This window comes from Rhyacophila brunnea, unplaced genomic scaffold (genome assembly GCF_057557595.1).
Source record: "Rhyacophila brunnea isolate RB1 unplaced genomic scaffold, BYU_Rbru_1.0 scaffold_14, whole genome shotgun sequence".
NCBI lineage: Eukaryota > Metazoa > Arthropoda > Insecta > Trichoptera > Rhyacophilidae > Rhyacophila > Rhyacophila brunnea.
In genome coordinates this window covers 19,135,378-19,148,567 of record NW_028232796.1, presented here as the reverse complement: position 1 = coordinate 19,148,567, position 13,190 = coordinate 19,135,378, and the positions used below count along the sequence as shown (strand labels likewise).

Sequence of the window (13,190 nt, the reverse complement as noted above, 5' to 3'; positions counted from 1 at the left end):
ATGAATAAAAATAAATATGTTATATAGGTATCTGTAGGTATATCTTTTTCTTCTTCAACAAGACGGTCAATTTAAATATAATGTAATAGGTACCTATGTGCCAAATTATTTTTAAATGACAAAGTTTACATGACGTCTTAAAATGAACTCTTGTAAACTATTTCAGTGTATGTTAATCCTGGTCAGTATGGAACGGTATATTATTCAAATTAATGTTGTCAAGTTTTATTTCTAATAAATTGAGTGTGAACAGACTATTAAAAAAACAGCTGTGCCAAAGATATTTCGATAATTTTCAGAATTTATTATACCGACACTAATTCTCTGTAAATTCTATTTCAGTTAATCGCAGTAGAAACATGTGTTTTCATCAACATACATACACATCGGTTTATCATTATTTCTTATGCAGAAAAATAAACGGAACTAGCTACTATTTATGCCACAAGGCAATACAAATGTTCACAGTTCATAACATACTTATTTCTTGCCTAAACACTATCTTAATTTGATTCAGCGGGACTCCAACCTGTAACTAATGGATTTAAATATATAGATAAATGAACTCGTCAAATTATTATGCCTAAGTACCTACCTAACCAAAAGATGTATAAACTTAAATAAAATTATGTGATGATATTGGTCCTGTAAGAAATGAGTTGGTGAAGAATATATACAATTTGTGGATTTAATCAAAAATGTTGGACGCGAAAATCTGGTAGTGCATACTACTTTTACAAAAATGATGTGGGAGAATATTAGAAAGATTTACGTGGACACAGACTCCAAATAGGTATCGTTGCACAGAACTACTTGATAAGGTGGATTACTTTGATTTAGATTTGACCGGCCAACCACGTAAATTGCTCTATGCTCACGCGGCTACAGAAATGTCAACAATAACAAAATGAGAAATAATTAATGAAGCAAGATTTAACTTAATGACGATCGGGTCACAAAGCATATGAAATACAAAGCCTTCGAAATATTCTCAAATATTACCAATATTGAATACGCGTTTTGTTTACGTGGCAAACATTAATATATATACAGAGGTTATTATAGAAAAGTATTCAAGTTTTTAAGTTTATTCCATATTATTATTTCTCGAGGGTTAAAACTTGTTTCAGCCTCAACCAGAAGGAAATCTATTTCCGTCCTTTTGTGTCCCTTGGTTGGAATCGATTACCGCGACGATGAGAATTACAGTAGTTGTTGTGATACATTGCCGACGATGATTATTATGAAAATGTAGAGAAAAACGAAAAGTAACTCTGTACTTGCAACACATATATAGTATATATTTACTTTTTTATAAAAAATAGTTTATTTTATAATTATTATGGCATTCTAGTAAATAATAAAATATTATTTTCATTGGAAGATATTAGAAGTAAACAATAGTTGAATAATTACATTATTATTAATTATTTTATCTCACGGGTTCGTAGTATAGTTATTTATTATCTAGTCAATATGATATCAATATGATAGAGCAGATATTATACATAGTATTACTAATGACCTAATGAGTACTACTTACATTCATTTATTATTATAAATATTGATGAAATAGCAAAAGATAATTATTAATTATTGTAATATTTTCAATAATTATTAAATTTGTCTCATTGACTATTTTTCTACATAAATGTGTAGATGCGTATGCACTACGCTCGCAAACCAGTAGCGTACCGCGAACCTATAATCGCTCAAATGGAGACGTGCTTTGCAAACACGCGGGTGCTCCGCAATGTTTATCTGAATGTATAGTCGAACATGTCGTCTGAATTAGTGGTAAGAGGTTCTATCATATTCATATTTTGGTAGAAGATTATCAAAGGCCTCCTCGGTTTTGGCGAACCAATTTCCACAAAAACAGGGATAATGATGATCTACTATTGGACCTAAAATCTCAAGAATTACAAAATTATATGCAAATGTCTTCGTAAAAATTTGAACTTCTGCTCAGTTTGGTAGCACCACTAGCACCATCAATCCAAATAAAAGATACAAAATTTATAAAGGCTCAAGTTAAGCTGACTTTAACCTTACAATTTGTAGCCACCGGTGATAGTTTTACAAGTCTGCAATACTTGTTTAAAATTTGTCCCAGCGCATCTATTATGTACACGAGGCTGCTATCGGCGGATATCAAAGGTAGTTTATTATATCTATGTATTGATGGGGTTAATTGTTACAATAAGTTAACCATCTGAACTGACAAAAAGTTCTGTGTTTTAACTGCACCTCTATTAGCTGTTAACTTTTGGGGCAAGATACACAGCTTTGCCAGTTTATACGGCTAACTTATTGTAACAATTATGATACCTCAATGTATAAATATGATAAACTACCCTCGAAAGACGCCGTTAGTAGCCTTGTGTATAGAATAGGTTCGTAGATGCTTGTAAAGCTATTATATGTATATTGAAAGACAAAGGTATGTATTAGCATCTAGAGGATCTCACCATACCTTATTGTTTTGATATCTATCGATGAGAGCTAAAAAATTTTCTTCTGACCACTTCATTACGAATTATTGTTACAATCTGTTACACTAACACGAGGTATAGACGTCATGTTCTGGTTTACTGGCATCCATAAACGCACTACGCTCACCTTTGTGTTCGCGATAAAAGTGACAGCGTTCAGAACGCATTCTGTGGTTCGCAAATTGTACACGCTCGACCACGTGAACGTATTTACTAGGAACGATCGCGGAGCGCCACTGGTTCGCAAACGTAATGTATACGCGGTATAATAAAATTTACTGTGCATATTATTAGTATACCTAATTAATTTTCATTATTGATAATATTATATATTTTAGTAACAACATTACACTGAGACCGAACTTTGATACTGCGATAACTCATCTGCTTAATAATAATTGGAATTACCCAGCTTAATATTTTTATTTTCATTACGTATGTACCTATATTCCTTCAAAAAAATAATAATTAGAATTACTCAAAAAAATATACATAAAGCCATTTTTCATGCTTGTTATTCTATGATTATAAATTAATGTTGTGGTTAAGATTATGTATTTTCTTTGTCCGTGTGAATAAATAAATAGTAATTTATTTTGGTAATTAATATCAGGTAATTTTGTGATTCATTATTAAGTACTGTGTATACTGTATACAGTGGTCTCCAACCTTTTTATCGCCGCGGACCGGTCAACGTTCGATAATTTTACCGCGTTCCGGGGGGGGGGGGGGACGTTGATTGTTTATATTTTAGATGGTTTTGATTTAATAATTTTAATTTAATTGTATTTAAACATGCCTTCAAAATAAAATATAGTTACACTAAAAAATAATATAAACTCACTAGAACGCTAAATCAATGAGAACCCTGAGCTTATTTCTTTGCAACGAGACGGTTCCATCTGGTGGTAATAGGAGACAATGACACCCGAAGTGTGTTGCTTATGTCCAGTTTATTCTGTTGTTTTGTTTTGGTTGCTGTCATTGCAGAAAACCCCACTTCACACAGATAGGATGTCGGAATTGGCAATAGGGGCTTTAGGTGACGTCTCTCAGCTCCCGGTTAACCTCTCATCCATGGAAAGTCTCACAAACCCGAGAGAAATCCACCACAGTAAATAAAATGGAAATAATTTAATGTTCCTTGGGCGGCCCGGTACTATTTGATCCACGGACCGGTACCGATCCGCGGACCGGGGGTTGGGGACCACTGCTGTATAGCATTGACTATATTATAAACATGCATAGATGGCTCTAGTTCCATAAGGCGCTGGTCTTTCATATGGGGACTCTGGGTTCGATTTCCGGTGAGGTTACAATATATTTATGTGATTTATTATGTGAAGTCTCTTCGATAGTTTTGGTAGAACAAAGACGTAGTCGGTTAGGTGCTGAGTGAGAGATAGCGATGCAATATCGTTGATCAGTCGCGCGCACAATGGAAGGGGGATGGGGATCTTCAGGTACGGATTCAAGATTAAATTACTTACTTAGTTCACCATGTTCGATCGTGAGAGGATCATATTGATGACCACCTCTAGAGGTTGTAATAACAGATTTTTTTACGAGAAATGGATGTTGGCCACTTACTCAACTTATTGGGTCAATACTATAACTCCAAACACAAATTGAAAAACAATTTTCACAACCACTTTGGGTATTTTTAAAACACTCTTTTTATAAATTGCATGACATTTTCTTGCAATGCTTGCTCTTTGGGGTACTTGACATGTTTTATGTCAGTTAAAATGATAATACAATTATATAATTGACGTAGTATGTATGAAATAAAAAGTTGTTTTTTGTTTTTCTAGTAGAGAAAGTCACTAGAGCGGGTTTTGTGACTCGATGACCCAATTAAGTCGTAAGAATTATTATTTAAAAAATATTTGAATTCAATATTTTGCAGATATTTTTTTTATAGTTCATTACCATTTTTATTGCAACCATTGTGATTATAGTATGGTAATATTTTTATTGTATCAATATATAAAACTGGTTCTTTGCTGTCACAATACGTAATGGGACCAGTATTTTCTACAAGATCCATTAATTTGCTCACATTTCCAAGACGCGTGAACCTGAATACATTTTCAAGGGCAACAGCTGATGGGCAGAATTGAGTGCGAGCATATTCAGCTGAAAGATACGACTGTGATACTAATTATCGAACTTAATTTCATTCATTAGCATTCGCATGAATAATCATTTTTATCAATATAAGAGACGATTGTGTCATGTATGCAAATTTAAAAGATAATTTATATTTATTTATAGACAAATTTCCAAACTATAATAGTCTATACGGCATACTCATAAGAAGTCAGATAGCTAAATAGAAGATATTTTCCTCTCTTTTGACGTATGTATCAATGTATTTGTGACATATATTATATTCATAAATTAGTAAATCAAACACTATGAGTTCCCTACAAACTTGTTTTTTCTTAATTGATAACCCAAAGTCAGGTACTCATTGGCGAGTCGTAACTGTAACCATTCCTGATATACTATAACCAATTCTAAATGCGAAATAATTATTTATTAGGCTTGCGAATTAATTATTTGGCGTCTATACAAGTTAATGTATCTGCAACGGTCACAGCTACGGCTCGCTATCGAATACCCGGCTCAAGAATACTATAGGTACATATCAAAGATGTCAACCGTTAAAATTATAATGTCACTAATGAATTTAAAGTGTTACATCGTATTGACAATAATGTTGATATTATATATTATCACGTCAAATTCTTTTGATTTGTCAAAGCGGGACAGCAAACATAGGTATATAATATTCCAACTATAAGACATCCTAATCACATGGGTATTGAGGGCAATGAAAGGTCGGATGATCTGGCAAAAGAAGCTGGTCATTCAGGGGTACCATATCAGTGGATACCAGAAAACCTGGACTGGAATGAGGCTATAAAGAAAATGGGCCAAAGTATGTGGATAGATTTTCACCATAGGGCATCATTAGAAAAGGGGAAATGGAGTAAGTCTATTCTACCATCACCACGAGAGGTGCCCTGGTTTGTAGAGTCACCTTTGACGAGGAATGAGCTTAAGTTAATACTGAGGCTAAGAACAGGGCACACAGTGGGCAAAAAATTTGATGTCCTCATGGGAAGAAGCAAATCGCAGCTCTGCGATGAATGTCATGTTTTAGAGGACATTGTACATAATATAGCACTACAATGCCCTAAATATGAACTTCACAGAGTACAGCTGCGAATTGCGAATATCTATGAGAATGTCGATGAATTGAAGGGTGTCCTGGCGGTGGGTAAGACGGAAGAGCTGGACAAAATTGTAAAGTTATTTAACAGAATAGGAGTGATCACCTGATCGACGGATCCACTTCTAGAAGAGAAGAGGCGATATGACAGCGAGTCGCAGTCAAAGCCTCGGTAAAACCACAAAAAAAAATACATCCTAATGAATTGAGCAGGTACATATAGATTTTTTTCTAAAATAGGTACTGGTATAATACAGATATAATATAAATCTTTAAAATAATAATAATATAACCTAGAATTAAGATACAGCAATAGAATTGTTACATATTAATTGGGCTGACCTCAAAATATACTCGTACCTTAGGCTTGTTCCAGTGGAATTCAACATTTTATGGACAAATATACACAGGAAAATATTTCCTACAATTTCGGGGAAATTCCAACTGCATTATATATCCAGGATCGGCCCGCGAGTAAGGCAATCTGGGCGACCGCCCGACGCACCGAACTTAAAGGGGCGCCATTTTTTGCAAAATATTTTTTTTTGTACAATAATCCTATCATTTATTTACATCCTACTAAATCTGAGAGATCAGACTAACATACCATTCTCCGCCCAACTATGAAAAATTGGTCAAACAGAAAGTGATCGTAATTTACTGTTTCTATTCCATAAACAAAATAATTGAGACAATATAAATTACATATATTACAATGAAGCTATATATGAATACAAGGAGGTGTTTTAAATTTAATCGTGTGAGCTTTTTCTTAAATGGGTCACTTAAAAATTTAAAATATTAATGACGAAGGGAGGTGATGAGAAGCGGCCAGATGGGGGAAGGGAGAGAGGGAGAGTCACCAAAATATCAGTTTTCCAGGCGTCAAAAATTCCGGGACCGGCCCTGATTATGTCATATTAAGTTTACAGGAATAAACAGCTGTTGGCAAACATTTTAACGTTACTCCTTTATCATTGGTTACGATTAATATACCTTTAACTATACCTTTTTTTAAAATAAAAAAACAAAAACAATAATTGCCTTGTCACGTAGAAATCTTAATATTGTTTGTTTTACTTCTTTCAAAAATGATGGCAATCTTCATTGACATTCTAGCAAAACTCTAACGTTTCGCAGAACGCTGGTTGGGAATCGCTATTAATTGATAAACCTTTTCAATTGAGAATGTTGTATCGCATAGATAGGGGAATAAGTTAATAATTGTGTATAATTAAGCAGCATACTGGTCATTACATTACATAATAATGTAATACATGGCATACGGGTTTTTACAAGAAGATTACGTCAAACATTTAACATTAATTTCAACTTACCACACAACGAAGTTCAGGCGCGTTCGTTGGCTTTTTCTAATATAACACTGTCACAAACTTCAATATTAAATCACCAATTCACTAGATTAATCAAAATATTATTGATAAATTTATCTAAATATATTATAAGATAATAATTAATAGTATTTTGGTTTATTTAGGGCTATATTATTTAAATTAAAAGTAGTTATAATATATGAAATAAGACAAACACGCGAACACTGTCAAGGTAGTCGTATAACTCCTATCTGCCCACAAACAACGTCACTTCATACAAATATAAAATAGGCAAGCGGACTCACGAATCTCCCACACTAAAAAATATTACTGTAATGCCGAGGTCTCCACGATGTTGTGAATAGCGATCACTAAACCGGTTGAAGAAACATAGACAGACGGCATAACATCTTCCTAGACTCGTATCTAAATACACCCAAAGATAAAACAAAATTCTACTGACATAGACATTAAAGTGAGACAACTATACTGTCTCAATACTGATCAATTCAATTTATAAATTCTTCCGATACCTGTGTAAAGTAAATTCTACGAGTATGTGATAATGTGTCAATTTTGTTTTATTGTTTATTTGTATTTATAAAACAATAGTGAATACTTTGTATAGATTAGATAAATGCTAGTATCTTGCATATTGCATGATTAGAGAACATTTAATTTATTAAGTATGAATTTTGTCATATAATGTTAATTTAAAGTATTTATTTAAAGTTTAAATGCTGTACACATTCACAGTATAAAGGCACCTATTGAATTTATGAATAATATTACTCGTATCATTGTAATACAATAATATTTCTGTAGTGTAAGACTAATTTCATCTTACGTATTAAACTAAGAGAAGTAACTAATTACAGAATAGTAAAATATTTTTATAAACTTAGATTTAATTAATATTGTAATTATTATTTTACAACTTACGTATTTTAATTATTTAACGATTAACAAGATTCACTTTTTAACTTTCGCTGATACAGTTTACTGAGTGAAACTGTTATAGTAATTTTGGGCGTCGAGTTTGTGAGGCGTCTGTGTTATGACAGCAAAGTTGCTTAGACCCGGCGTCGGCAGCGTCGTGTCGTACGACTGAGGCGCGTCGTATTCGAAAGAAAACTGAGTGAAAATACGGGAAAAGAACTTAGTTTTGTTAACGCCGCGCCGTGCCCGTCAAGCGCCAACTGCAAAGTACAAAGTTAAATTCGCCTCTAGGTTTATTTTAGTTCGCGCGCTGTCAGTCAGGGGAGTTCAACGGCAATACAATAATAATAAATAATCGACATCAAATAATATAATGTTTGCTGGGTATTTGAAACTATAATGAATAAAAAAATAAATATCAGTTAAACTTGATGCATTAATGAAGTTATGGATATTAAATTGTATAATAATTAATAATTATTCAGCTTTACAAGTGTTGATACTCGTACATACTATCAGATATATAAAATATTACTTTTTAATATGTAGTAGGTATTTAAACGACTATTCTAAACAATTTGTTGCATACACACTGATAATGTCAGGTATTGGATCCTGGATGTAGTATTGGGATGCTCGTAAATCTTTCATTTATGTTGGATTTCAGTAGAGCAGCTGCATTTGCAAAAGCATTGATCATACAAGACAACATTATTACCAATAAAAAGTGAAAAAAACTTGGCATTTGGGCTTTGCCCCCCTGGGCTCCTCAGATGATGGTTATTTAAACCCTGATGGTTAAAATTATTAAACATAAAACATGGTTTAGCGTGTTGGTTTCCGAATATCTGATTTTCTGTCTACTGAATCTCAGAATGCTGGCTTTTCTAAATTCGAAAGAAAATTTATTTGTGAAATTAACCGAATCCAAAAGATCGAAACAATTTTACTTTTCTAAAGACGAACATTATGTTACACTGTAAACGAACTAGTGAAAAAAAAATAAAAAAATAGACCCCCGCAAACGAACAGTACGTCGCGTAGTATGCAGATAACTGTTTACTGTAGTACGATAAAATGAAAATAAAATAGGCTAGCCACGAGCATAGCTAGGAGAGCATAGCTTGCCGCACCGCTAAATTTTTGTAACGATTTTTCTTTGGAGATCATGAGTAAAGCGTGTTCATGCTAAAAACACGGGACATGAAAATTGATATCTCTACGTAGAGTTAAATTATTTTTATCAACACAATAACATTACGGTGATATTTTATAAAGCTCGGAGAATTAATTAAACTCCACACTTATTATACTTTCGTAAGAGGTTGTTAGAGGGCCCTGGGCCAATAAAAACGAGATGTTTAACATTTGATTAGTAAATATATCACTCACTTTAACAATTTGTATATAGTAGTTTGTAACAATGTTTAGATATTATTATTGTATGTGCGTTGTAGCAAACTCTCTTTTGGCGAAAAAATTGCGCGGGCGACGTCGTTCACCACCAGCTTTTGTGGTTTGGGGTGCATTTGCACTGACAAATATTTTGAAAATAAAATGCTGTGTCTCTCTTAGACGGTTTTTAATAGTTAATAATCCTAAGGCATAAAGCCCACCAAAAAAGCGCTTGATGCGCTCACTACTGAGTAGGCCCCCTCCCACCCGCGCATTACCCTTCACCTATGTAATAAGGGGCCCCAAGAAGCACAAAATAATTATTATTATCAGCGTCTCTCATAACAAAGCAATAAAAATATTATATTATTTCGGGGCTTGTAATTAATATTCATGATGATATTATTCTACCAGCGAAATATCGGACACGCAATAAAATTAAACAATGAGTTCTCTGTTATTAAATAATGGCTTCTCGCCCGTCGATCGACGACGCTTCCAGAGCGTGATTTTGCTCGCCGCGTTCAATGAATAGACTACGTTGTATTTTCGTTCATTTGTATCGCCGAGAAGCCAAAAAACGATGACTTATGGGGCGGGCGCGCATAATGCGTCGTCAAATCCAGTGTGCGCTGGCGTATTTGATTACGTTGTATTTTCGATGATTTACGCGCCACTTGTAAAATTTTGCGTGAGAGCCCCACTTACTGCGTTAAGTGGGCTTTACGCCTAAATGTCGCCTAGAGCATTTCAACGTCGGGCAAATTTTTTATAGTATATGGAATGCGAAACTTCTAGGCGGTTTACATTTTCAAGAGTCGGAATAATTTCTTATTTTGTAATATAATGGTTTTAACCTTGGTTCTAATTATTTTTAGGTGTCTGATAGAGAATTTGAGCATTGCTTATAAGGTATTTTAATAGGGTATGGTTGATATAGTATTAACACCCACAATCCATTATTATGTATACCCATAAGTAAGAACACGTATGTACAATACAGTAGTTTTTAGTAAATACTTACTTTAATACTGTATTCTGTATATATTTTCATATTTCTGTATATTATTCATTTTAAAATAATATTGAATTCAGGTCATTTTCAAAAATTTCCCACTAAAATTTTTATTAAATCATTTAAAATCTCCGAAAATAACGAAAATCGACAAGTTTGTTTCACGAATAGTAAAAAAAAGAGCCTGCGGCGCAATCATATGTCTTCCCATTGAATAATTTTTTTATAAATTGTGTAATATCTAAGTAAAATGTTAGTAATAATATAAATATTTTGTTGATTTCTCTTATATTTTCACTAATAAAATAGTTTTTTTTATTTGTGGGATGGAGGGAGGGGGAGAGTTTTCGGCTAGCACCTGGGGCGGCAGCCACCCTTGGCGTAGCCCTGGTGAAACATTTGATAATGTCGCGTAAATTGATAATGTCTGTCGTATTACAAATTCAGAATTTTTTTATAAATGTATTTATTTACCAATAGCTGGATTGAAATACGAATCATTAAATATTGAATTTTTTTAAATATTATTTATTCAATTTTATTATTAAAGTAGCATTGCTTTGAAAACACCTGCCTCAGCATGTCCGTTCTGCGTTGGCGCACACACAACCCGCGGCATTGAAATATGTAGTAACACAGTAGTCACAAAACCGGCACTGGAAGCCCACTTTATTGTGCCACACCACACTGGATCACGTGGTTCAGGCTATTTGTGTGCGAGCACATTGCATTCATTCACGGATCGATCGGAATTAGCCGACCAGACTTTGATCGGAATTTCAATCAAACATCTATCTATATAATTTATGCTCCCATGAGACAGTCACATACTAATTTTATAATATAATGCACTGGATACAATATATTTTCTTAGTAGTAGTGAGTAATCAAACTTTTAATTAACCTAGGTGAAAGAAGGTACACTATTTTAAAGTTAGCCCTTCTCCGTCTGCTATTTATATCCAACCCTGGTTTTTCCACAGCCGTAATCTAAGGCGCTATAAATGCGGCTAAACAAGTAACTTGGTAAAGGTCCAAATGACGGTTGCATGTAAATTGTACGTAAAACATTTTACCGTAACACAGTTAACCGTGAGCTATCTTATCGGAAAGAGATGACCGTAAACTAAACGGTCTCCAATTTTATTAAATTCAATATGAACATTAATTCAATTTTTATAACTGATTTTGGATCATGAATTCAAAAATGAAAACCTAAGTTAACCTAATCTAACCTAACAAATAATCCAGTTTATCGGGTATTTTAAAAAAATGTTTACTGCTGGCTTTTTGTAAATTGACAAGAACCGTGTTTTATTTAGACACTAAGCAATAAGTACTTAGAGGAAGGAAGTCAGCAGAGAAACCAGATGACAGATTGCATGAGAGGACAGTGTGAAGAATGATACAAGAGTCCTTACTACCCAACGTCAACTACTGGAATACACACACATATATATAGCCCACACGATTGCTTACAGTTTGATAGTAGGCACGTGTCTGTATACCCGCACCTTACCTCACAACATCACCGCTTCAATATGATTACTTTCCTCGTACCACGATTAATATTGCGAACTGTCATTCACAATAATATGCCAGACAGGATAATAAAATAAGCCAGATGACAGAAAAAATGTTAGATTTTCTCAAAAATCAAAAAGTGTCCAGAAACTAGCATTTATTCTGCAATTATTATTTACCTATTTTTAACAACACAGATATCGAAAAATAATTTCGGATTTTGCAAATAATAAAATAGAATTGAAAATGAATTCAGGTAAGAAATTTAGTTATTATTTTGGATGTTAACTTAATAGTACAAAAGGCCAGCACGTTTACTTTTATGGAAATCTGGTCTAATATTCTGGCATTATTATTAAAAGTTTTAAGCTGTTTGATGTATTGAAAAATGGTAGATTTAACGCCATATGCCAGATGCAATATTTGAAAATTAGATGCCTATTCAAAAATATTAGATCTGGTAAGAAAAACGCTAAGTTGGCAAAGCTGGCCACGATTCATGATGAAGGCAGGTGCCTTAGTATGGAAAAGTCTTTTAATTTCGGGAAAATTTAAGATATCAATATAAACATTACTAAATTTTCACTAACAATGTAATCTGCAAGTGTCATCAACAGTCATCCAGTAGTGTTTCAACTATTACGCAACAAATAAAAAAAATAACATATTATTTTGCGCTTAAATTTAATGTCACCAGGCAAATATTTCGAAATCACAGACACGCTTATTTTTTATTTATCAGTATATTATATATGTATAGGTTTTAATTTAAATATCATTAGGTACAATGAAATTATTACTAATAACTTGAAAATATTTTTCTGTAATAATATTGTAATATAATAATAACTACATTATAATAATTATCTAATATTTCCATAAATTATCTGACTTGGATTATTGTTATCTAATCAATCGTGTACGCAATCGAATGTGCACACACTTTGCTTATCAGCAAACTATTCTTCAAAAAGCTATTAAAATTATGTCAAGCGAGGTAAACACAACAATCATAGAAACAATAATTTTTACAACACAGCAACACAAGCATTGACATAGATTAATTGAAAGATATTTATTATTTTCTATTCGACAAGTTATTATTCCATGAAAGTCTATATTGGTAAGAATAATATTATAAAATGTTATTGATATAGAAAATAGCTTCATGTAAATAGTTAATAATATGTGAACTGTTTTATAGCAACGATATAAAAATATAACGCGTTGTTCGTGGACCAATTCAG

General features: G+C 33.1%; 1 protein-coding gene across 8 annotated transcripts in view; it reads right to left on the bottom strand.

The window, feature by feature from the left end:
* LOC147075685 (uncharacterized) overlaps nt 1-8,259 on the bottom strand; it is a 173,093-nt gene extending 164,834 nt beyond the window's left edge. The window contains exons 1-2 of one of the 8 annotated variants that reach the window (XM_085941781.1): nt 8,013-8,259; nt 7,074-7,187 (exon numbers count right to left, since the gene is read on the bottom strand). The gene's annotated coding sequence lies outside the window, so the exon portion shown is untranslated. Of the gene's footprint in view, nt 1-7,073; nt 7,791-8,012 lie in introns of those variants that run through there. The other 7 variants (XM_085941776.1, XM_085941778.1, XM_085941780.1 and 4 more) reach the window with 7 other exon arrangements.
* Between the last annotated feature and the right edge of the window lie 4,931 nt (nt 8,260-13,190).